The following is a 24,437-nucleotide window of genomic DNA, read 5'->3' as shown; positions in this document are numbered from 1 at the left end:
AAATCATATGACTGCCATTTCCCACCAATTCGCCCGGCTAAAATTTTCTGTGAAATTTTGTTTTCTTGAATACCAAATAAAAGATAGTAATCATCAGGAGTTTAAAGTGTAAATGATATCAAATCAGTTATCTGATTCAGTGACCCCTTATGATAATGAAGTCACCCATGGTAGAGCCAGAGGGGCGGGGCGGGGGGGGGGGAAGCAATGGTTTTGATATGACTGAACTGCTGAGCCAGACTGCACTGGTGTATCAGATGGATTTCAGTGATGTCTTCGCACAACTCTTTAAACCAGCATGGTCCAAAGGAAATATAACATGCAGGAGCACCTGGAGGGCTCAGTTGGTTAAGTGTCTGACTCTTGGTTTTGACTTAGGCCATAATCTCATGGTTCAGTTCCTGAGTCTAAGTCCTGACTTGGGCTTAGCACAGGTACTGTAGAGTCTGCTTGGGATTCTGTCTCTTTCCCTCTGCCCTTCCTCTGCTCATGCTTTCTCTCTCAAAGTGAATAAATGGACTTTTAAAAAAGTTTTGAAAATCAAAAGAAATATAACAGTAATTTTCAATTTTCTAGTAGCTACATTTAGAAAGGTAACACTAACAACAAAATGGTGAAATTCATTTTAATAATATATTTTTTTAGCCCTTTAAATAAACCCAAAATATATCAATAGGTATCATTATAAAAACTACAGTTTTTATTTTACATATTTTCATCCTAAGTCTTTAAAATATGTTTATTTCACATTTCATGGGCCATCTCAAATATTTCACACATGTAAAAAATTTTCTAATAACTGAATCTTATCCATGTTAAGGTGATTAGAATAAATGAAATTCAAAACTCGGTTTTTTAGGAGCACTAACCACATATCAAAAGCTCAAGAGCCATGTACTGTCAGTGACCCTTAAACTGTGTTATTCATTCTTCATACAGCATGAAAGACTATACAGAGGCCTGATTATCCTTCCTTGTTAGTGTATAGTGTATTGCATTTTTTAAAGTTAAATATATTAGAATGAAAGTTCTCTAAAAAAAATCATTCCCTTTCTCTATTAGGCTCTTGGATTTTAAACCAGAATTTTGAAAGAGGGATTAGCATTTTAATTGCCATTTCCTGAAGTTTTTAATCCTCTTCACCAAGGATCCAGGCTTTCTTAAATAGAAAAACTCCAGAGGTGAAGACTTAATGGCTTTTCTTTAATGAGAGTACCTTGTCTAATTCTACTTATATGTTGTCTTTCTCTAACTTCTCTTATTCACAAAATCAAGCATTACACTAATTTAGGTGGGCCTTTTACAAAATCAATAGCTATATGCTTAAAAATAATCTTAACGGTGTCAGATAATTAACTTTTTTCTGCTCTTTTAAGGAAAATATTAAATGTGTTAAATTACTAGGAAGATTATTGAAATAGTCTATCAAGTTTAACTTAGTTTTCTGAGCAAAACACACAAAAGCAACAGTACACAGCAAAATTAAGCACTAATTTCTCAACTTTAATAGGTACACCAATTAAGTGGATTTGAAATCAATATTTAGTTCAAGTTATTACTTGGACCAATATTTATATATATTAATTCTTTTGTTAGATATATGTTGGCCTATTTTAGAAAAAGTACAGACTTCTGGTCTTGAAACCACATAGCATTTTGTTTACGCTTTGGAATAGCTTTCAAATGAAAAGAGCGTTTCTGGTATGTGATTTAAAGCAGCATATGACATAACCCCAGGGTTCTGTGGAATCCTACTATTTTTTTTTCAAAGTTCACTCATATTCAGCACTTTTCCATCTGCCTCCTGTTCTTTTTAAATCTACTGCTTCAGTGAATCTTCCTTTACTGGCTAACCCTTGCCCCAAACTGTAAACCCTCTGAAGAGAATTGTGCCTCTGACGCTCGATATTGTGATTTCAGAGCCTACCACACCATGTCTGGCATGTAGTATAATACCTCAAAAAACATCTCCTGAATGAATGAGTAAACGATGTGTATGCATCTCTTCTTGAAGCTTCTAGACTCCCAGGAAGACAATCATTTTTCACTAATTTTAACATTTCTTACTGAGTCCCTCTCTAATGGTGAGAACTGTACTTTTTAAGTACTTGTTAAATATTAAAGTAACATTTAGAAAAGAATAATACTATGTTTCTTATGAATGGGACAGGATGGATGCTGTTAAATTCTTTAAATTCAAAGAATAAAACTTAGTGCTTTTAGATTGAGCTCATCTTGATAGACGCTCCTGTAACACTAATGCCTTAAAAATTGCATCATTTAAAAAAATGATTTGCAAAAACGAAATCCTTGGTAGATAAAACTGTAAAACAACAAGTGCATGATATAATTTAAAAAAACACTTAAATAGCATTACAAGTTGCCTGAAAAGTAATGCCAAGTCAATAAAGGTAAAGTACTAGAAAGCAGAGTGACAGACAGCGGTTTCTGAATGCGGTGACACCGCCAAAGACACAGGCGAAGGGACTGTCTGACTGCCTGTTAGTTAATCCAACAATATTTCTGCCTTAGAGAAATTTCTTGCCTAAAGTCATTAAAGTAAATTTTAAATTTATTCCCAGTTTCTGGTTATTCAAGACAGGGGATGATCTTAAGTAAAGAAGGAAAACCACCATTCCACAGCCCTCATCAGCTTCTTGCAGGTCACTGCACAGAAATAAAACCTTCAAGAAAAATTAAATAATTGTGATTCAGTACTGAAAGCCTGAGCCTTGGGCAAGTGTTAGTATTAAGAACCCTGAAGCAAGAAGTCAACCCCCAGGGGATGCAGTATGAGATTAAAGGGAGGATACCCCAAAAATAATTCAGACTGGGCCAGAAATGTTCCCCCAGGCACAATACTTGATTACGACCCTTAAGTGAAGAAGAACTGGAGAGTGACACAGATGATGGAATTTTTAGATTCACTATCAGTTACTGTAGACAATAGAGTCTGTTCCTTTGAATTCATTCTCTTGTCATTTTTATTAAGCACCAAGTTAAAGAACCTCTCTTAGAATTTGTGATATATGTAATAATCACATATACAGTACATATATTTATATGTGTATGCATGTATGTGTATATGTGTGTGTGTGTATGTGTGTATATGCATATAGTATAGAGTGCCATACCTGACCACTGCAGTAAGAATCTTGGTGTACAAAGGAGGCAAAACAAGATATTTTGTCAATCTGTCTTAACAAGGAATATTGCTATGTAGGTATATTGCATATTAAATCAAGACAGGATGGATTATTTTCTAAAGTTCTTTACCACCGATAAATTTCTAAGAAAACACTTAATATGTTTTTATAGCCAATTTTTGGTTTACTAGGGAGACAGCATGACATCATGAAAAGAGCAAGGATACTGAAGTCAGACTGACCTAGGTCTGATTACCCAGGAGGCCTTGAGTAAGTTGTTTTTCTAAGGTTCTTTAAAACAAGGATTAAGTGCATTTTTTTTTCCTCAAGATGGTTTTGAAGACCGAAATTTTTCTAAAACACTAAGCCCGTGCCCAGAACATCATACAATACTATTACAACTTATTTTTGCTCAAGCTATCTTGCATCTGAAGAAAGAGAGCTGTAGCAGGGCTGGGTGTTTGTCACATATCTGTGTTCCGTTACGCACTTCAATTTCCTGCCCTTCTCCCATTTTGGAAAGTATTCACTTCACCCCCAACATTAAAGATGGTCCTAGAGTGGCTTCATCCAATCAACGAAGCCCATTCCCCTGTCCAAATGGCTGGTTCAGGTTATGAGACACACGGCTTAATTTGGGCCACTGAGATACAAGGAAATGCTTAAAGGTTGGGGGGAAAAGGGGGACGAAGACTGGAAGTACATCTCTCAAAAATAAACATTGAAAATATTAAATATTATTGAGAATTTAAAAAGGTAATGTGTATTAAATACACGGGATAAGTAGGAAACAACAAACAGCAGGGGGATTGCGTACATCGCACTCTTAGCAGGAGGGAGGGCTATTCTTCTCAACAGGACTTTGTCAAAAGATTGCTTACTCTATGCTGGAAAACACTGATAACATCTATTCCTTCAGTATTTATGAAACTGGGAAGAACCAATCATATTTAACAAACTCAGAGAAATGATTATGTAAACAAGAAGACTAATTTATTTATCAATTTGTCATTAGAGAAAAGGGATCATCAGGGCTATGTCACTAAGGACTTCTTGTCATTGAATCATGTAGAGATCTTAATTTACCTTAAAATGACTTCAAAGTATGTTAAATTAAGAGATATCAGTCCCTAGTGGTACATAAAATATATGATTCATCACTCTTGTTTTCCAGGATATAAATTTATTCCTGAGAAGTTTGGTTTAATTATGTTCACTTATAAATTTAAATAGGATAATAAAGCAACTACTATGTTATAGAGAGCTGTTTTGGGGGCCCCATTTATGACATTGTTCAGAGTTGTAGTGATGAAAGTTATGGATGTTAGATGGACCATCAAAAATAAGGGGGAAAATATACAATGAATGCTGATGCACCCTGTTCTCCCTGAAATACAGAATAGATTTTATGTGGCAGGAGAGAAGCCAAAACAAGCCCTTGAAGAAGAAAGGGTCAACACAAACCCCAAAGCAGAGGACACTGTCTGCTGTAGGTAGAGTATACCCAGGAAGAGATGGACAGCACAGAAAGACAGTAGCCAGGAGAATGCTCTATTTCCCAGTCAAGGTGATGAGGGCTTATATTAAGAACTATCCAAATAAAGACTAACGCAAAGATCTAAAAAGACTATTAAAAAGCTATAAATAGGTCAGTTTGTGAAGATGAGGAAGAGGAAAACACTGAACACCTGAAAATGACTACAAGAATATACTGGCTTTCTTAATTCCATTTTTTTTTTAAGCAGCACTTACGGAACAGCTTGCTACCTAAGTAACATAATTCAGCTAGGCAAAAAGCAGAGCTGAGTGTATGGTTTTCCCGGTCTGGGTTAATACATGACATTAGTCTTTCCCGACAAAGTTCCTTAAGAGCCCTATTCTGCTAACACTGCAGAATAGTGGGAACCTTTTGCATTTCTCCTCTCCAGATGCCCTTTGAGAACATAACTCAATATCAATCATGGTAACACATCTATGAAATAAAGGAGTACATTTCACAGTATGTTTAACTTGCTGGTTCAAGAGGCACCAGCTATAATCTTGCTAGACATTATGGGAATTGCCACAACAGATGCCAGAGCCAACTTTCACAAACTCTCAGGATGTCAGCAGTAGAAGGCAGCTGGGACATAATCAGCTTTTTCATATTATGGAGGAGGGAACTGAATTTACCTTTTATTTTTATGGTGGTGATGACTTTGGTGATAATATTGTCTCCATGTCTGGAGGCCAAAACCAGTTTCTTGCCCATTTTTGCAAATAAAGCTTTACTGGAAAACTACCACATTCATTCCTTTACATACTGTCTTTAGATGCTATGACAGCAGAGTTGCAATAGCAACTGTATGGCCCTCAAAGCCTAAACATTTTATTACCTGGCCCTTTACAGGAAAAGGTTGCCAACTCTTATTTTAACATATTTATTGCTCAGTATTCCATACAGCTTTAGTACCTCTCATTTAAATGAGTCCTATTTTTTTTTTAAACATTTTCATTAATTTTTGAGAGAGAGAGACACAGAGCATGAGTGGGGGAGGGTCAGAGAGAGAGGGAGACACAGAATCTGAAGCAGGCTCCAACTCTGGGCTGTCAGCACAGAGCCTGACGTGGGGCTCAAACCCATGAACTGTGAGATCATAACCTGAGCTGAAGTCAGCCACTTAACCTACTGAGCCACCCAGGTACCTTTCATTTAAATGATTCCTATGATTTCTTTGTCTACCCTCAACCAAGATTTTATTTTTTACTCTATGTTTATTGCAGCAGAGCTCAATAGTGACATGGTTTAATGATCAAAGAGAAACCTAGAAAGGTAGCTTCATCAACTCATTTTATTCCTAAGGCTTATAAACATATTCACACACACAAAAATATGTATAATGAGACGGTAAATCCCCTGACACTCTCCCATCCACACTGCACTGTCTGCCACCAAGGCAAAAACGTTCCACTGTCTGTCTCCTTACTTCATGCCAAACTACTCACTTCTCCATTTTGTGACTCCTTACGCATCTCAAAGCTGTCTTTCATATTAAGTATAAAGACAAGGAGGGACAGAAAAATAAGTTATAGAAGATATTAGCTTAAAAGACTCCTGGAACCCCCTTTAAATATTTAGATGCTAGGATGGCATTTAAAAAAAAAGTCAGTGGAACGCTTGTTGTGATGTTCCTATCTGCTACAGGAAACCTGCAGAGAAAAAAAGGAAGACATCAATTCAAGCTTCCTTAGGTAGATTTTAAAGAGATGTGGGATAAAAAGACACATGCAAAAATATATTTCAATGTAATAACCAAAAAATATTTATAGAAGCTAAATATATTTGTAGAAATTGATATTATCATAGGCTAGGTATTTTAGGGACACCAAGGTCTCCAAATCAGTGATGTCAATGACTACTTTATAAGACCTTTTGTATAATATTATTTGAAATAATTAGAAATGTATATTTATATGTTCATATAAATTTGTTGGTCATAGTTAGAATTTAATTTATGCAAAAGTTTTGAACAAAAATACACCCACCAGTTGTGAAACTTTCTAACAGATTACAAATATATTACTTCAAAACAACACATTGCAGCAAAGAACTGGAAATGTCAGTGTTGGGAAAAAAAACAGAACAAAGAAGAGTCTTCTTTTTCACTTTTTAAAAAATTGTGGTAAAAAACACATACCATAAATCTATTTGCTTAATAATAGAATAGTAGAACATTATTAATTATATGCACATTGTTTTTAAAAATGTTTAAACGTTTATTTATTTTTGAAGGCAAGAGACAGAGCATGAGCAGGAAAGGGGCAAAGAGAGAGGGAGATACAGAATCTGAAGCAGGCTCCAGGCTCTGAGCTGTCAGCACAGGGCCCCACAAGGGGCTCGAACTCATGAGCTGTGAGATCATGACCTGAGCCAAAATTGGACACTCAACTGAGCCATGAGGTGCCCTGATATGCACAATGTTATGCTATAGTTATGCTCTAGAATTTTTTCATCTTGCATAACTGAAACTCTATATTCATTGACCAATTTCCCAATTTCTCTCTCCCAGCAGCCCCTGGCAATCACTATTCTACATTCTGTTTCTCTGAGTTTGATTACTTTATTTATTTATTAAATAATTTTTAATGTTTATTTATTTATGAGGGGGGAGAGAGAGAGAGCAAGGGCGAGCAAGTGTATATGGGGGAAGGACAGAAAGAAAGGGAGACACAGAAACTGAAGCAGGTTTCAGGCTCTGAGCTGTCAGCACAGAGCCCAATGTGGGGCTTGAACTCACAAACCACGGGTCATGGTTTGAGCTGAAGTCAGACACTGAATGAACTGAGCCACCCAGGTGCCCCTAGGAGTTTGATTACTTTAACAACCTCAAGTACGTGGAATTATACAGTATGTCTTTTTGTGGTTGACTTATTTCACTGTTTAATGTCTTCAAGTTTCATCCATGTTTCAGACTAGACAGGATTTTGTTCTTTGAGGCTGAAAAATATTTCATTGTGTGTATATTGCACATATTTTTAATCTATTTACCCACTGATGGACATGTAAGCTATTGTGAATAATGCTGAAATGAACAGGGTATGCAAATATCTCTTTAAAACACTGTTTTCGGGGCACCTGGGTGGCTAGGTCTGTTGAGCTCGATCTGACTTCGGCTCAGGTCATGATCTCACTGTGTGGGCTGGAGCCCTGCATTGGGCTCTGTGCTGACAGCTAGCTCAGAGCCTGGAGCCTGCTTCAGATTCTGTGTCTCTTTCTCTCTCTGCCCCTCTCCTGTTCATGCTCTGTCTCTCTCTCTCACAAAAATAAATGAATATAAAAAATCTTTTCAAATAAAAAAATACTGTTTTCAATTCTTTTGGATATATACACAGAAGTTGATTGCTGGGTCACATTGGAGTTCAATTTTTGATTTTTGAAGACTTCCCATACTGTTTTCCATAGTGGCTATGCCAGTTTATAATCATACCAACAGCGCACAAGGATTCCAAATCCTCTACATGCTTGCCGACGTTAGTTATTTCCTAGATTGTTAAGATAGTGGCACTCTTAATGGGGGTGAGGTAATAGCTCCTGTTGCATTTCCCTGATGATTAGTGACCTGAGCAAAAATCCAGAGTCTACACTTAACCGACTGAGCCACCCACGGCACCCCATGAATGCTGATTTTGTGTCCAGTGACGTTGCTGAATTTCTTCATTAGGTCTAACAGGGTTTTGTTGTGTGGAATCTTTAGAGTTTTCTATAAGTAAGATCTTATTATCTGAAAACAGAGATGATTTTACTTCTTCCTTTTCGATGTGCATGCCTTTCCTTTTTCTTGGCTGATTGCTCTGCCTAAAACTTCTAGTATTATGTTGAATAGAAGTCTTGAGAGTGGCCACTTTTGTCTTATTCCTAATCTTAGGGAAAAGTCTCCAGTTTGCACCATTGATTATAATGTTAGCTGAGAGCGTTTTTTTATATGAACATTATGCTGAGGTAATTTCCTTTCATTCACTGAGTTTTATCAAATGCTTTTTCTGCATCAATTAAGATGACTTTGTGATTTTTGACCTTTGTTCTGTAAATGTGGTATATTAAATTTATATTTTTTCAGGTGTTAAATTATGAAGCATGAAACACACATGTACTGAGAATGTAAAATTTCTTGCCACCCTCCCATCCACAACCCACTGTCTGTTACTAAAGCCGAGTCTGATGATCTGATTCTCTCCTTACTTTCACGTCAAATCTTAACTGCCATCTTCATTCAGCAAACAGCAAACCACACAACTTTTTAAATCACTCTTGAGGAATCTAAGGTAGCCTATAGCAGAGTCTCTTTCGACTCTGTGACTCACTGGTGATAACTCTTGATTATTTGGTGAACCACATGTCTCGGTACCAGTATCTTTCCATAGTGGTTCTCTCAGTGACAGATTGCTCTTTCCTGAAGGACCTCTCGATAATTTCATCCACCTGGGGGTATCTTAACTGTCTGTAAGTCACCTTGAATTGTACTGGCTGAATCAAGAGATAGTCTGGAATTAGAAAAATATCCTTTGTAACAATATCAAAAAAATTTACCAGCAACAACAAAATGCTTTGAGATAATTTTAAAGAATGATATGTTACACCTTGACACTGATAACTATAAAACACTGCTCATAGAAATTTAAAGAGTGGAAATTATATGCAACAAACATGAAGTCCATAAAATCAAAGATTAATATTGAGTGTTAAAAGTTAAGTCTCCTCAAAATGATCAACAGAATCAATGCAATCCCAACCAAATTCCAAGCAAGCTTTTTTTGGTTGAATTTTACAAGCTGCTTCTAAGTTTTTTATGGAAATGCAAAAAACCTAAAATAAAGAAAATGTTGAAAAAGAACAAAACGAGAAGAGGTAGACTAGCCAGTTTAGGTATCACTGTAAACTGTTGTCAAGGAAGTGCCTGACTTCAGGATAATCAAGTAGGTCAATAGAACAGAGTTCAGAAATAAATACACCTGTATGTGTCCAATTCACTTACCACACAGACAGCAAACAATGCAATGGGGAAAGGAAATTCTTGTAAAGAATTGGTAGTAGAAGAACTAGATAATTGCATGGGAAAACAGAAATTCAATCTCTACTTCACATAATATACAAAATTAATTCAAAGGACTTCTATAACTAAAGTACAAAGCTCCTAAAAGGAAATGTAGAAAAATATCTTTGTCATCTTTATAGAGGAGAGGATTTCTTTGGACTCAAAAAGCAGTAACCATAAATGAAAACAAAGAAAAAGAAAGCAAATTAAAATGGAGTTCATCCACATTAAAATAAAACTTTTGCTCATCCAAAGACATTATAAAGGTAAATGGGTAATAGGTAAGCCATTGAATTGGCTTTTTCTTTAATTTAAAATTAAACACATAATTGTAGTAAAAACAATATATAACCAAATTTACCAACTTTACTATTTTTGGGTACACAGTTCAGAAGTGTTAAGTGTATCCACATTTTTGTGCAACAGATATCCCAGGCTTTCAAAACTGGCCTTTATCCAGGTTATATAAAGAATTGCAATTTAGTAACAAAAGTTAAGTAATGCAATAAAAATGACCAAGACTAAGATCAAAAGAAAGATACAGGAGTGGCTAATAAGCACATGCCAAGAATTTGCATATGATTGGATATGCAAATAGAAACCACAATAAGGTATCACTTCACACATATTCCACTGGCTAAAATTAAAAAGACTGACACGGGGCGTCTGGGTGGCTCAGTTAAGCGTCCAGCCTCGGCTCAGGTCATGACCTCACAGTTGGTGGGTTGGAGCCCCGCATTGGGCTCTGTGCTGACCCCTAGCTCAGAGCCTGGAGCATGCTTCAGATTCTGTATCTCCCTCTCTCTCTGACCCTCCCCTGCTCATGCTCTCTCTCTCCGTCTCTCAAAAGTAAAAAATTAAAAAAATTTAAAAAAAAAAAAAAAAAGACTGACACACCAAAGGCTACAAAAATTTGTAGAATAACTGAAGCTCTCATATAATGTTGGCAGATGTGTTAAATGCTATAACCACTTGGGAAAACTGACAGTTTCTAATAAAATTAAACTTGCATCTACAAAATGAACTAGAAATTAATTCTACTACTATGTAGTTACCAAAAAGAAATGAAAACATAGGACTATAAGAAGATATGTATAAATTATTTATGGCACTGTCATTCACAGCCCCAAACTGGAAAAAATTCTCAATATCTGCATATTTATACACCGAAATGCTACTCAGAAATTAAAAGGAATATATGCTAATGAATTCAATACTATGGATGAAAACATAGATTCCAGGTAAATCATATGTCTAAATGTAAGGTAAACCAAAAAAAGTTTTTAGAAAAGAACACAGGAGCACCTGAGTGGCTCAGCTGGTTGAGAGTCCAGCTTCAGCTCAGGTCATGATCTAGTGATTCGTAGGTTCAAGCCCCACATTGGGATCTACGCTGAAGTTAGCTCAGAGCCTGGAGACTGTCTTCAGATTCTGTGTCTCCCTCTCTTTTTGACCCTCCCCTGATCACACTATCTCTCAAAAATAAATAAAAAAAAAGAACACATAAATAAGACCATAAATATAGGACACATAAAACTGTACTCATAAAGGAAAAAATGGATAAATTCCATTGCATTAAACCTTGGAACTTCTGGGGAAGCCTGGGTAGCTCATCAGTTAAGTATCCAACTCCTGATGTCAGCTTAGGTCATAATCTTATAGTTTTTGGGTTTGAGCCCCAGGTTGGACTCTGCACTTTATGGAGATTGTTTAGGATTCTCTCTCTCCCCCTCTTTCTGCCCCTCCCTCCTTACTCATGCTCACTCTCACGCTTCTCTCTCTCCCTCTCTCTCAAAACTTTTATTTATCCAAATACATCATTAAGGTAGTGAAAAAGTAAACTATACTGCAAAAGAAGATAATAATGTAATGAACAAAGTAATTGTGTGTAGATACATAAAAAATTCCTACAAACTAATATGAAAAAGACAAGCTAAGAAGACCAGGAGCAAAAGTCTTCAATAAGGCATTTCATAAAAAAGCCTATACAAAGGGCCAAGAAGTATATGCAAACATGTTCAACATAATGAGTCATTATAAAAGCTAATTAAAGGTGCCTGGGTGACTCAGTTGGGCGTCACCTTTGCCTCAGGTCATGAAGTCACAGTTATTGTGAATTCGAGCCCTGGGTCAGGTTCTGTGCTGACAGCTCAAAGCCTGGAGCCTACTTTGGATTCTGTGTCTCCCTCTCTCTGTTCCTCCACTAATCTCACTTAGTCTCTGTCTCTCTCTCTCAAAAATAAATAAAGAATTAAAAAAAATTTTTAAGCTAATTAAAACCACAATATCTCGGTGCTTTATACCTACCAGAATTGCTATAGTTAAAAAGACGATTCATACCTCATTTTGGCAAGGATGTAGAGAAACTGAGACTCTCACATAGTGTTAGTGGTGTTGTAAATTGTAGCCAACATGGATACCTTTTGGCACTTTCTACTAATGCTAAACATGTATACACTGTAACCCAGCTGTTTAACTCCAGGTAGATATATCCAACAAACATGTGCACCAAAAAACATGCATAAGAATATTCAAAGCAACCTGCATAGGGGCACATGTACCCCAATGTTCATAGCAGCACTGTCAACAATAGCCAAATCATGGAAAAAGCCTAAATGTCCATCACCTGATGAGTGGATCAAGAAGATGTGGTATATATACACAATGGAGTACTACATGGCAATGAGAAAGAATGAAATATGGCCATTTGTAGGAAAGTGGATGGACCTTGAGGGTGTCATGCTAAGCGAAATAAAGTCCGGCAAAGAAGGACAGATACCATATGTTTTCATTTGTAAGTATAACAGGAGAAACTTTACCGAGGACCGTTGGGGAGGGGAAGGGAAAAAATAGTTGGGGAGAAGGAGGGAAGGAAAACCAATGGAGACCTTTGAATACTGAGAACAAACTGAGGGCTGGTGGGGGAGGGGGAGAAGAGGGAAGGGGGACGATGGACATGGAGGAGGGCACTTCTGTCCATTTCTTCACTGGATTATTCATTTTTTGGGTGTGGAGTTTGATGAGTTCCTTGTAGATTTTGGATACTAGCCCTTTATCTGATATGTCATTTGCAACTATCTTTTTCCATTCCATTGGTTATGGTATTGGCACAAAAACAGAAACATAGACCAATGGAATAGAATAGAGAACACTCTATCTTTCTAACTTCAAATATTTGCTTCAGGAGAATTTAAGTCCTGCTTTTTGCTTAGAAGAGAAAGCTATGGTATTTAGCACTTAGAATAAAAAGGTAAGGAACAATGCTTTTGATGTATTTCCACAAAGAGGAATAGTCAATGATAAAAAGATGACTTGCCATATTGAATTAAAAAAATTTAGAGATAATAAAATTTAACAGAATGACTGACTTTCCTAACCAATTAAATTCTTAACTTTGATCTATCTTAGGCAAATATAATTAAAACTGCTGACATTCTTAAAATTTTTTTTTAATGTTTCATTTTATTTTTTGAGAGAGAGAGCATGAACAGCAGAGGGGCAGAGAGAGAGGGAGACACGGAATCCAAAGCAGTCTCATGGTCTGAGCTGTCAGCATAGAGCCTGACGAGGGGCTTGAACCCACAAACACAAGATCATGACCTTAGCTGAAGTCAGAAGCTCAGCTGACTGGGCCATCCATGTGCCCCGAAACTGTTGACACTCTAAGAGAATATAGCAAATATAATTATTTGGCACTATCATAATACAAGTAGTACTTAGCCCACAAACACTGGGATTTTAATGAGGATCTGGAAAAGTACTCCCCTTCCCTAAGAAGTAAAACCCTTGATGGAGGACTTTGATATTAAAAACATACTGCCTTTTTTAATAGCTTATGACTATGTGCTGTCATAGTCATTATCTCAGTGAACCCTCTTAATAACACTGTAAGTATGAATTGACTTTCCTAAGACTAATACTCTGAAGAGGCAATGCTGGGTCTCAAATCCGTCTATTTTGCCTAGAGTTGAGAATTCTCTTGTCTACAGCAGCTTCCCAAGTACAGATCAGTGGCCACGTCCTGAAAGGACAAGCATTTGTCATATGTCAAGTGGGGCACATATGACAGTGAGGAACACCAGAATCTTCCATAGGAGAGGGAGGCGGCAGGAGGGTGGGGGTGGGGGGGGTTCTGGCAGGCCAGACAGTGTGCAGCCTCTCAAGTGACAGTTAAGCTTATCTGCGGGCCATCTCACAGAAAGTCTCTTGTGATACATTAGAGAACTCTCTAGTTCTATCTAGAGAGGATACAAGAAAGAATAATGCTCAAAGAGTTTGACAGTAGAAAAAATAAGACTATATAATAGAATTATATAGAATATGTAGAATACTAAGTAAATTGCTGAAGGCCTACTAAAAATAAAAACAAATTTTCTATCTTCTGGTTGTTCTCAATCCAATAAGGTGGAAATTTCAGAAATAAACTGTAATGCTAACTAGATGCATTAGTAGTACTCTGTAATGGTTCATAAACATGCATTGAAATGTACCTTGCAGGATTGGACAAGGATTCAGAAGGTAGGAAAGGCTTTGAAGGATGGAGCAGGATTTGGGACACTTCACATGCAGTCATTTTTCATTAACCGCAGGAGTTCTCCACTCTTACTACCCAATACCATCTCTCTCCCTGAGGACTGCAGCACTGTCACCTGTGTGTATGACCTGTTGGTAAAACTGGAGCTCTTCTGTTATTCTTCTCCATTCCTGACTCTCCCCTACCTGATAATTAGTGCTATCATTTCTCTGATATCTGATTCAAGCAGTCAGAGAATAATGATGTGTTTACTAACATACTTTATCCTGCATGCCTAGTTTACAATCCTCTTCTGAGCCTCTGCCATTAAGCCTTTACTGTTAACTGCTTTAGCCCAAACTCCTAATTAACTTCTAGATTAATAAGAACTCTCTTCTGAAATCTCAAACTCTGGTCAGAAAATGGAATAATCTTGCCTTATACTTTTCCAGCTAATTCATTCCTATTATTCAGACTTCAAACCCTTGAGCATCATCCTTAATCTTTCAACAAAAGATTGCTTTTACCAGTATCATCAACTCAAAATAGGTAATATATCTTCTCTCCCTTCACTACCCATATAACTTTATTTTACAAACAGTAAACATTTCATTACTATTTATCTACGTCACCTTTTCACAACAGTTTCCTAGGTCTTCTATCATCAATTCCCAGAAGTCACAACCTGGTAGGTAAGTCATTTTGTATAAGACCATGTGCAAATATACAGTTAAAATGGTTGTCATTAAAATGATAGGTTAAAGGCTATGGAGACACCATCAAAAGAATTTGAATTACAGAGGTATTCAAATTATTTTCAGTCAATTCTTATTGGATATTAATTTCATTTTATGACATGAATATAAGCTTAGTGAGTAAGCAGAGAGAAAAATGCCTTGTCTAACTAGTATTTTCCTTTAAACCTATTATACTTTTTCATTTTACCTAAAAAAAGCCCAACTGGATTTATTTTTAAAAAGTCATTTTATTAAATTAAAAACTTACTATCTTTAATGTAGATCATAGTGAGATAATAAATAACTCAAACAATGTGGGAAGACCGACAAAAGAAAGTGAACCTTTAAAGTAATTTCTAAATTGCCAGAAATGATTCCAAGAGCACATGTTAGCATTTAGTCTAGTGAGGTCAGGATGAGAAAGAGAACTGTAGAGCTGGCCCTGTCAGCACAATGCAGGGCAGTCTGCATGGGGGAAACTGATCTGACATGACATCCACCTTGAATATATTTCTTTGAGGTAACTCTAACCTTTTCTAGGTATCATTTTCTTGCCTGGCTCCAGTCCCTTGAAGACAGAATCTTGCATAGGGCTTCTAGTATCGATATTTATCAGTTTTCCTTCTACACCCATGACACTGCTTATCTGACTTCCAACTGTACATAAAAATATTTTAGGGACTCCTGGGTGGCTCAGTTGGTTCAGCATCCAACTCTTGATTTTGGCCCAGGTCGTGATCCCAAGGTCATGGGATCAAGCCCAGCATCAGGCTCGTCAGTGAGCCTGGAGCCTCATTAAGATATCCTCCCTCTCTCTCCCTCCCTCTCTCTCTCTCTCTCTCTCTCTCTCTCTCTCCCCCCGTCTCCCTCTCCCTCTCCCTCTCCCCCTCTCCCCAACTTATGTGTGTGCTCTATCTCTCCTCTCTCAAATAAAAGTTTAAAAAATGATTAATTCTAGGAAAAAATGAAAATTACTACTATATTCTGTAGTTGATTCAATCAGAAAATATGGTCTAATGCTTCACTGTAAGTCATGTAGCCAAGGCTTAGGATGAAAAGATGTTTCATTACACCAATGTGGAAATACAGTACGTCAAAAAAAGCTTTCAACAACTTCCCAGTCTCTCGCCACTTTCTTAGGTAGATGATGGTGATATATACATATATCTTCACCTTTATAGATGATTTCTTCTCTCCTGCCTTCTTCCCAGGTGTAGCAGTGGTTAGGACAATTTTGAATATAAGTTGTTTTGAATAGGCCTTTGTTATTCAACTAAGATAAAATAGGTTCTGGTAAATATCTGTTCTTCTTAGTCTTCTACCACTACTAGAAAACAGATAAGTTACATTTTATAGAAATTTATCTTTAAAATCCCCACCCATCACTCACTCAATCTGGTATTCAACTTGGTGGGTATGACTATGATAAAATTTTGGATCTCAAATATAGTCTGTAGACATATGGGAACAAGGAAAAAGTGAATCCAATTTCACTTTTTTCTCTTCCTTTCACCTCAGGGAATGAGTAAGAATTTTGGAAGAAAGATTTACCAGGTAGCTGTATTTCAAACTCCAACTTATAATTATCTTCTCTTGTGGATTAAATAAGTTATATAGGAATCAATTCTAACAGTATTCAAATATGAGAAAATAATGTGGATTTTCTATGCATATTTGTTAGTGGCAAAACTTTCCAAATACAAACTCGTAGGGGCCAACTTCTAAAAGGCAAAGAGTTTATGATCCTTTATATTCCTAATGTTTAACTATGTCCATCATGTAAGAGTGAATTGGTAAATATTTACTGAATATATAATGAGTTTCTACAACAGTTGTCTTTTTTATTTTTTTATGCTTTTTTATTTATTTTTGAGAGACAGGAAGAGACAGTGCAAGCAGGGGAGGGTCAGAGAGAGAGGGAGATACAGAATCTGAAGCAGGCTCCAGGCTGTAAGCTAGCTGTCAGCACAGGGCCCAATGTGGGGCTCAAACCCATGAACTGTGAGATCATGACCTGAGCCAAAGCTGGACGCTTGACCGACTGAGCCACCCATGCACCCCAACAATTGTCTACTTTAAAGCAGTTTATCACCTTCTTATTCTCATGCTTGGATGACGTGAAAGAAGGAAAATGGGTAAAAAGACACAATCAGAGGTGCACTCCCTACTCCTGAGGGAAGCCCAAGACAAAAGGACATCAGTGTGAGATGGCTTAATTCTCCAGACTTATTTAGAACGCATGAGAAAAAAAGAAGATGCTGCAAGTCAGACAATGACTACTCATTTTAAGATGAGAAATTACTCAGATATGGAAATCTAGAAATAATTAACATTAAGTTAGTCATGCAGATTTGAATCACCTTCTTAACAGTGAGGAGTGAGGAATAAAAATTCTGATTAGTAATGAACTAATAAACCACCAGGACCTGCACAAGCATTATTTAAGATTACTAATACTATGATGGCCTGTAGATTCTGTGGACATATCCTTGAGCCCTTAACTAATCAAGGGGTGAAGAAGGAGGTCACCAGCAGTGTATGTCTAAATTTGCTCCTTTTGTATTCTTACACTCAAGATATTCTTCACATGACTGCTGGGCCACTATGAAATACTTTCAGACAGTTTTTGGACTTGCTGTGGAGTTTTACAACTCCTTGGGATAGTGGTGATAGCTAATACTGATACTGGCTGATTTATTTAAGAAACTTTTGAATTATGTTTATACTAAATGACCTTAATGATCCATAATTTCCTTCTCTATGAAATATAAGTTATAGTAATACTTAAGTACTATATAGAGTGAAAGATTATTATGATTATAAAAACTAATCAGATAATTAGTTTAGAAATCTTATGTAAAATAAAGCCCTTTTATTAGTCAAGTATGAAAAAGTTTTTTCTTTTAAAGCTACAATAATAATGTTAGCTGTGTGATATCCATTCCTTTGCCATTACTACTTTATTTCTGTTTGACTGTTTTGTTGTTAGTGACCCAAATGATATGCCTAGTACTGACTGGCCACAGAGGAAGGAAAGTCAAATAGGTAGATTAATGACAAGCCAGTGAAACTATATGGAAGGCAAAGGAATATAAGTAATGAAAATGAACTCTTGGGAGGTCCAGAAAAGGCCAGGAAACCAGATGGATGGCCCAGAGTAAGTGGTCTGCTTCTATTAGGTTAAAGGACAGAGAGTTTCCAAAAGTTCTTAAAATGTAAATGGTCGATAACAAATTGATACTCTTTTTAAATGAGTTGTAAATGGAAAGAACACTGTTGAAAAATTAAATTCTGCAGTCTGCTTTTTGGAAAGAATTTCCAATAATAAGACATGTGTACAATTTTTAAAAATATTCTGATTACAATAATCATTGGTATCATAAAGTACATTAAGTACTTTTTTTTAAAGGCTTTCTGGTTAAATGGCCAAAGCAGAACAGATTTAATAGATAATTTATATAGTAAGGAGAAATCACAGTGGTGTGAAAATCGAACAAAACTTCATTGTAAGCTATCCTGTACCTTAAATACAATTTCCCTGTGACACCTGATCCTCTGACAGAGTGACTCACAAACCCTTTTTTCCCCACAAGGTCTCAACTTCTTTTACTTTACCACCACTGTTAAAATCTCATACTGTGTCGTTTCATTCTTCCTTTCAAGAAGATAGTTGATATTAAAAGGCAAATGAGGTACCTGATATTAAATACAGTGCATAAAAGGTAGCACATTTAAGAGATATGAAGGATCATACACCATGCTCAAATAGGATTTATACTTAGGATTCAAGGATGGTTCAACAAATGCAAATCAATGTGGTACATTACAGTAATTGAATAAAAAAAGTATGTGATCATTTCAATAAATGCAGAAAAATCATTACAAATTTAATATCCATTTATGATGAAAAACTCTGTCAACAAAGTGGATATAGAGGAAAGTATCTCAACATAATAAAGGCCACATAATGACAAGCCCATAGATAATATCATACTCAATGGTGAAAAACAAAGTTTTTCCTCTAAGGTCAGGAATAAAATAAAGATGCCTTCTTTTACCATTTTTATTCACCATAGTATTGGAAGTCCTAGACAGAGCAATTAGGAAAGACAAAGAAATAAATGCACCTCCAAACACAAGGAGAAAAGTAAAACTGTCACTACTGCAGATGACATGGTATTATATACAGAAAACCTAAAAGCTGCCATCAAAAAATTGTTAGAACTAATAAAGAAATTCAGTCATGTTGCAGGATACAAAATCAGTACACTAAAATCTGCTTTTTTATACTAATAATGAAGAATCAGAAAGAAAAGTTAATAAAACAATGTCACTGACAATTATATCAAAAAGAATAAAACATCTGAAACTAAATTTAGCCAAGGAGGTCAAAGATCTGTATTCTGAAAACTACAAGGTATTAAGAAACTGAAAAAGACATAAATAAATGGAAAAATATTCCATGTTTATGTATTAAAAGAATTAATTTTGTTAAAATGTCCATACTACCTAAGATAATCTACAGATTTAATGCAATTCTTATCAAAATCCCAATGGCATTTTTCACAGAAATAGAATGAACAATCCTAAAATCTGTATGGAACCACAAAAGATCATGAATAGCCAAAGCAATTTTGAGAAAAAACAAGGCTGGAGGCACCACAGTCCCTAGTTTCAAACTCCATTACAAAACTATAGTATTAAAACAGTATGGTGTTGGCATAAAAACAGACACATAGACTAATGGAGCAGAATAAAGAGCCCAGATGGTCAATTAATTCATGGAAAAGGAGCCATGAATGTATGATGGGGAAAGAACAGTCTCTTCAGTAATCTGTTCACATGTAAAGGAATAAAAGCAGACCACCATCTTTTACCATACACAAAAATTAGCTTGAAATGGATTAAAACCTTAAACTTAAGACCTGAAATAATAAAACCTAGAAGAAAACATAGGTGTTAAACTCTTTAAAGTAAGTCTGGGTGTTGATTTTTAGAATTGGACACCAAAATAAAAGCAACAAAAGCAAAAATAACAAGTGAGAATGTATCAAATTATTTTTTGAGACTACATCAAATTACAAAGCTTCTGCATAGCCAAAGAAACCATCAACAAAGTGAAAATACAACCCACAGAATGGGAAAAAATATCTGCAAACTGTGTATCTGATAAGGAGTTGATATCCAAAATATATAAAGAACTGAAGTAAGTCAATAACAGAAAACCAAATAATCCGATTTAAAAATGAGCAGTCTGAATAGACATTTCTCTGAAGAAGATATATGAAAGGACAATAGATACATTAAAAGATGATCAACATCCTCAGGTATCAAAGAAATGCAAATTAAACCCACAATGAGGTATCATCTCAGCCCTGTAAGAATGGCTAATAACAAAAACACAAGAAATAACAAGTCCTGGTGAGGAGGCAAAGAGAACCTTGTATACTGTTGATGAGGATGTAAATTGATGCAGCCACGATTAACCCAGTATGGAGGTTCCTCAACAACTTAAAAATAGAACTGTCATGTTATCCAGCAATTCCACTTCTGGTTATTTACCCAGAGAAAACAAAAACAGAAACTTGAAAAGATATTTGCACTCTCGTGTTCATTGTGGCATTATTTACGGTAGCGACGGTGTGAGAACAACCTGAGTATAGATAAATGGATGAATGAGTAAAGAATTTTTGGCATACATACACACGATGGACATTGTTCAGCCATAAAAAGGAAAATCCTGCTATTTGCAACAACATGCACAGAACCTGAGGGCATCATACTATGTGAAATAAGTCAGACAAAGAAAGATGAACTGTATAATCTCACTCTATGTGGACTCTAAAAATAAAACAAAGTCAAACAAAAAACCAAACTCAAATAAAAGAAATCAGATTTGGGGTAACCAGAGGAAGGGGATGGAGGATGGGGGAGTGGAAATAGGAGAAAGATGGTTAAAAGGTACAAGCTTCCACTTATAAGGTAAAAATAAGTACTAGGGATATAATGTATATAGCACAATGCCTCTAGATAACACTGTTATATCATATATATGAAAGTACTTATAGAAGTAAATTCTAAGATTTTCATCACAAGGGAAAAAGCTTTTCTCTTTATGCTTTCTCTTTTTATTATGTCTATATAAGATAAAGGATGCATATAGTGGTAATCATTTCACAATATATGTGTCAAAATTTCATGCTATATACCTTAAACTTACACAGTGTTGTATTTTAGTGATATCTCAAACTGAAAGGGAGAGAGAGACAGAGAGACAGAGAGAGAGAGAGAGAGAGACAGAGTGAGCGAGTGTGAGTGAGTGTCCTGGCTTGTCCCATTCAGAAGCTCAACAGAAAGAAACGATCTGTGGAACTGGAAGGCCAGAGACTGTGTAGTGGCTCTGGTTCACTGCCCCGGGCAAAGCGCTAGCTACTCCGGGCCTCAGCTTCATCATACATAACTGAGGCCAAGTAACAGCCACCAAAGAGGGCAATCGTGAAGATTCTGAATTTAGTATAGTGATGGACACACAGAGAGCTAAACTTGAAAAATACCTGCTCTTGTTGCTATTACTAATGTTGTTACTGCAATTATACTGAACCTCCCCCAGAATTCCAGTTTGAGAACAATGCTGTAGCAGAACATTAAAAAAAAAAAAAAAAAGCATATATATTCACTAAATTTCAGGTAGACACAAGGCAGCCATTCAGAATGACAACTAAAACTACCACAAAAATGTGACACTTTGAGACTAAGAGAAAATAGTAAGGTAATATAATTTACTTCATTAGAGTACACTAATATTTTTGTTCTGTCTAATGTGACATACTGCTAATGTTGCACTTATAATAGATCATCACTATTCTGCTACATGATAGAAGAGAACTTTGAATGTCTGAAATTTTATTGATCTCTGTTGCCAACTCTGCGCTCTGCTCCTTTCCTGGCTATCTTCCTCCTCATACTGCAATTTGACTTATGTGAGAATATAAATTAAAAAAAAACACACAAAGAAAAACAACTCTACACATAAATAATGTAAGAACTTAGGTGAGTGTTATAAAGGTTCCAATTCAAGAAAAAAGAAAACCTAATCTTTGGTAAATATATACTAACTGAAAACTGAAAGCTAATGTCAAAGAGATACTAGTATGTCTTGCTAAAATAGCTCCCAAATTGTTTTTCTATAATTATTTTCTGAAAATACATTTTAAAACTAAAAATGCTTATAAACTTTATTATGCCATAGATACACATGCCACCAAAATGTGAAGAATCCCAGGTAACTATTTTGTAAAAAAGCAGTATTTTAAACTGAAAAAGATAATATTATTATTATAAAATATATTTATAACAAGTTCCAACTATGATTAATTTCTAATCTTGATTAGATATTTTTAGGTGGTGGACAGGAACATGTTAAGAATGCTAAGCAAATGCAAATTTCAAGATATTTTTACCCAAAGAATTATCCAGAAAGGAATATTAAAAAGTTAGGGACTTTCATATTTTTGGTATTGATTTGTGGATCAGTTTTACAGCCAGGTATAATGTAATATACTAGGGTTCCATAAAAATAGAAAAATGACAAGTAACAGTGTTAATGGAAGAGCTACATTTTCTTACATTATTTTTTTTAAGGTCTTAACCTATCAGAATTTTAATAATTGCCCTTGCTTTTAAGAAAGGCCAAGGAAAGAGAGGTGAGAGATCATTAGAACTGAGAGAGAGAGACTGAGTGGTTTGGGAGTATACAGAAGAGACACAGAAAAAATTAGAACACTAATCATTCATGTGGCATTTTGGTGCTTAACAACTGATTTTAGTTAAATTAGAAATAGCTGGTTCAAATAAAAATTTAATATGATATGTAAGATATATCATTATATATAGAGAAAAAAATGAATACTAAGGATGAGTCATCAGTTCATTCATCTTGTCTCTGTGTATACTGCCAGAGAATCATCATGTGGTTTAAATGAAGTTCTGTGTTAAGATTAGTCAATACTTAGCACAGTAGATTAAAATTTACTCACATTTTCTATCACTTAATCTATAACATACTGTATCTGAAAAATAGTTTATGTCAGTGAATCCAATTTATACTCAACAGGAGAACACATAAATTCCAAGGTTTATTTATGCTGAGCTACTGTGAAAAGTTGGAGCGGCACATTCTTGGAATTATTCAACAGTCTAAGCTTTTACCAGCCTCTGGATTATATAAAACAACTTCAATGTCCATTCTGTAATGAAAACTTTAGCTGTGCAAAAAAATAAACTAAAACAGATCAAATCTTTCATCCACCACAGTTAAAAATTTTTATGGCCTTAGCAACTAGGATATTATTCAAACAGAAAAACCCATATGGCTCATCTTGCTGAAATGGATAACACACGTACCTCAACATTATCTTGGAAATCCAAGGACATTTTGAAAGATGCTTGACATCAACATCTTTCCTTTTGGCAAAAACCTTATCATCTTTCTTGGAATACTGCCAGAAACCATCCTAATTTGGACTCAAAAACTACTCTTCAGAGCTTAATGAGTTCCCATCTCAACTATTAAAATTAAACTCTTCATAAATCTATCTTCAGTACACTCAGGGGGTGGAGACAGTTCAGCCAAATTATTTTATTATCTAACCTTGTCTTATATACTCTGGTTTTCTGTATATCCCGACACATTTCAGAAATTGTTATTTGATTCATTCTTTTCCATCTCTGACAGGTTTTGAGCTCTCCAAAGATCACTTGTCCTCCAATCTACCTACTTAGTATCCACTAGACTCTAACTCTGACTTGTCTATCTTCTGTTATGAATTTCTGAAACTGAACCGTGATATTTTGCTTGAACTACTTTCCAAACTCTTTCCTATTACAAATAGGTATATTAATATTTCACCTGTATCATATTTCCTTATATATTTATGGTTAAGTTTAGATAAAATGTTTGGTCCAGTGAAAGTGGCTACCTGACATTCTACTGTGTTTGTATATTTATTTTTCTAAAATGTAAATGTTTTATATTTAAAAATATGAAGGGAAAACTTACTGACTGATACATTAATAGCACTCTTGTTTTAAAATGTAATTCCTTGGCAATGCTCTAGTAGGAAAAGAAATAAATGCCTCATATTAATTTTTAATTAGTTAATTAACATTTTCACTGAACTAGCTGGGAAAAAATAAGTAACTACTAATTCTTTGAAAATACTGACAGTTTTCAAAGGTTGGATATAGTTTACCCTGAAGTATGTGGGCACAATAGGAATCTGATAGCTGGCTGAAATGAAAATCCAATCTATAATTAATGTTAGTTTCAGCTCAGATTAATTAATCAGCAGCTAATATTTACTAAGAATTGAGAATGTGGTAGACGGTGGCACATTTGTTACATATATAATTTCATTTAATTCTGAGAATGTTATTGTTCTCATCCTTCATCTTATAAGTAAAGATGTTG

At 35.5% G+C, this 24,437-nt stretch overlaps 1 protein-coding gene across 1 annotated transcript in view; it reads right to left on the bottom strand.

Moving 5' to 3' along the window:
- Positions 1-24,437, bottom strand: part of FER (FER tyrosine kinase) — a 401,294-nt gene that overhangs the window by 95,104 nt on the left and 281,753 nt on the right. The window lies entirely within an intron of this gene.

This window comes from Suricata suricatta, chromosome 6 (genome assembly GCF_006229205.1).
Source record: "Suricata suricatta isolate VVHF042 chromosome 6, meerkat_22Aug2017_6uvM2_HiC, whole genome shotgun sequence".
NCBI lineage: Eukaryota > Metazoa > Chordata > Mammalia > Carnivora > Herpestidae > Suricata > Suricata suricatta.
Note: the sequence above shows the minus strand (reverse complement) of the source record. Positions and strands in the feature narration are given on the sequence as shown.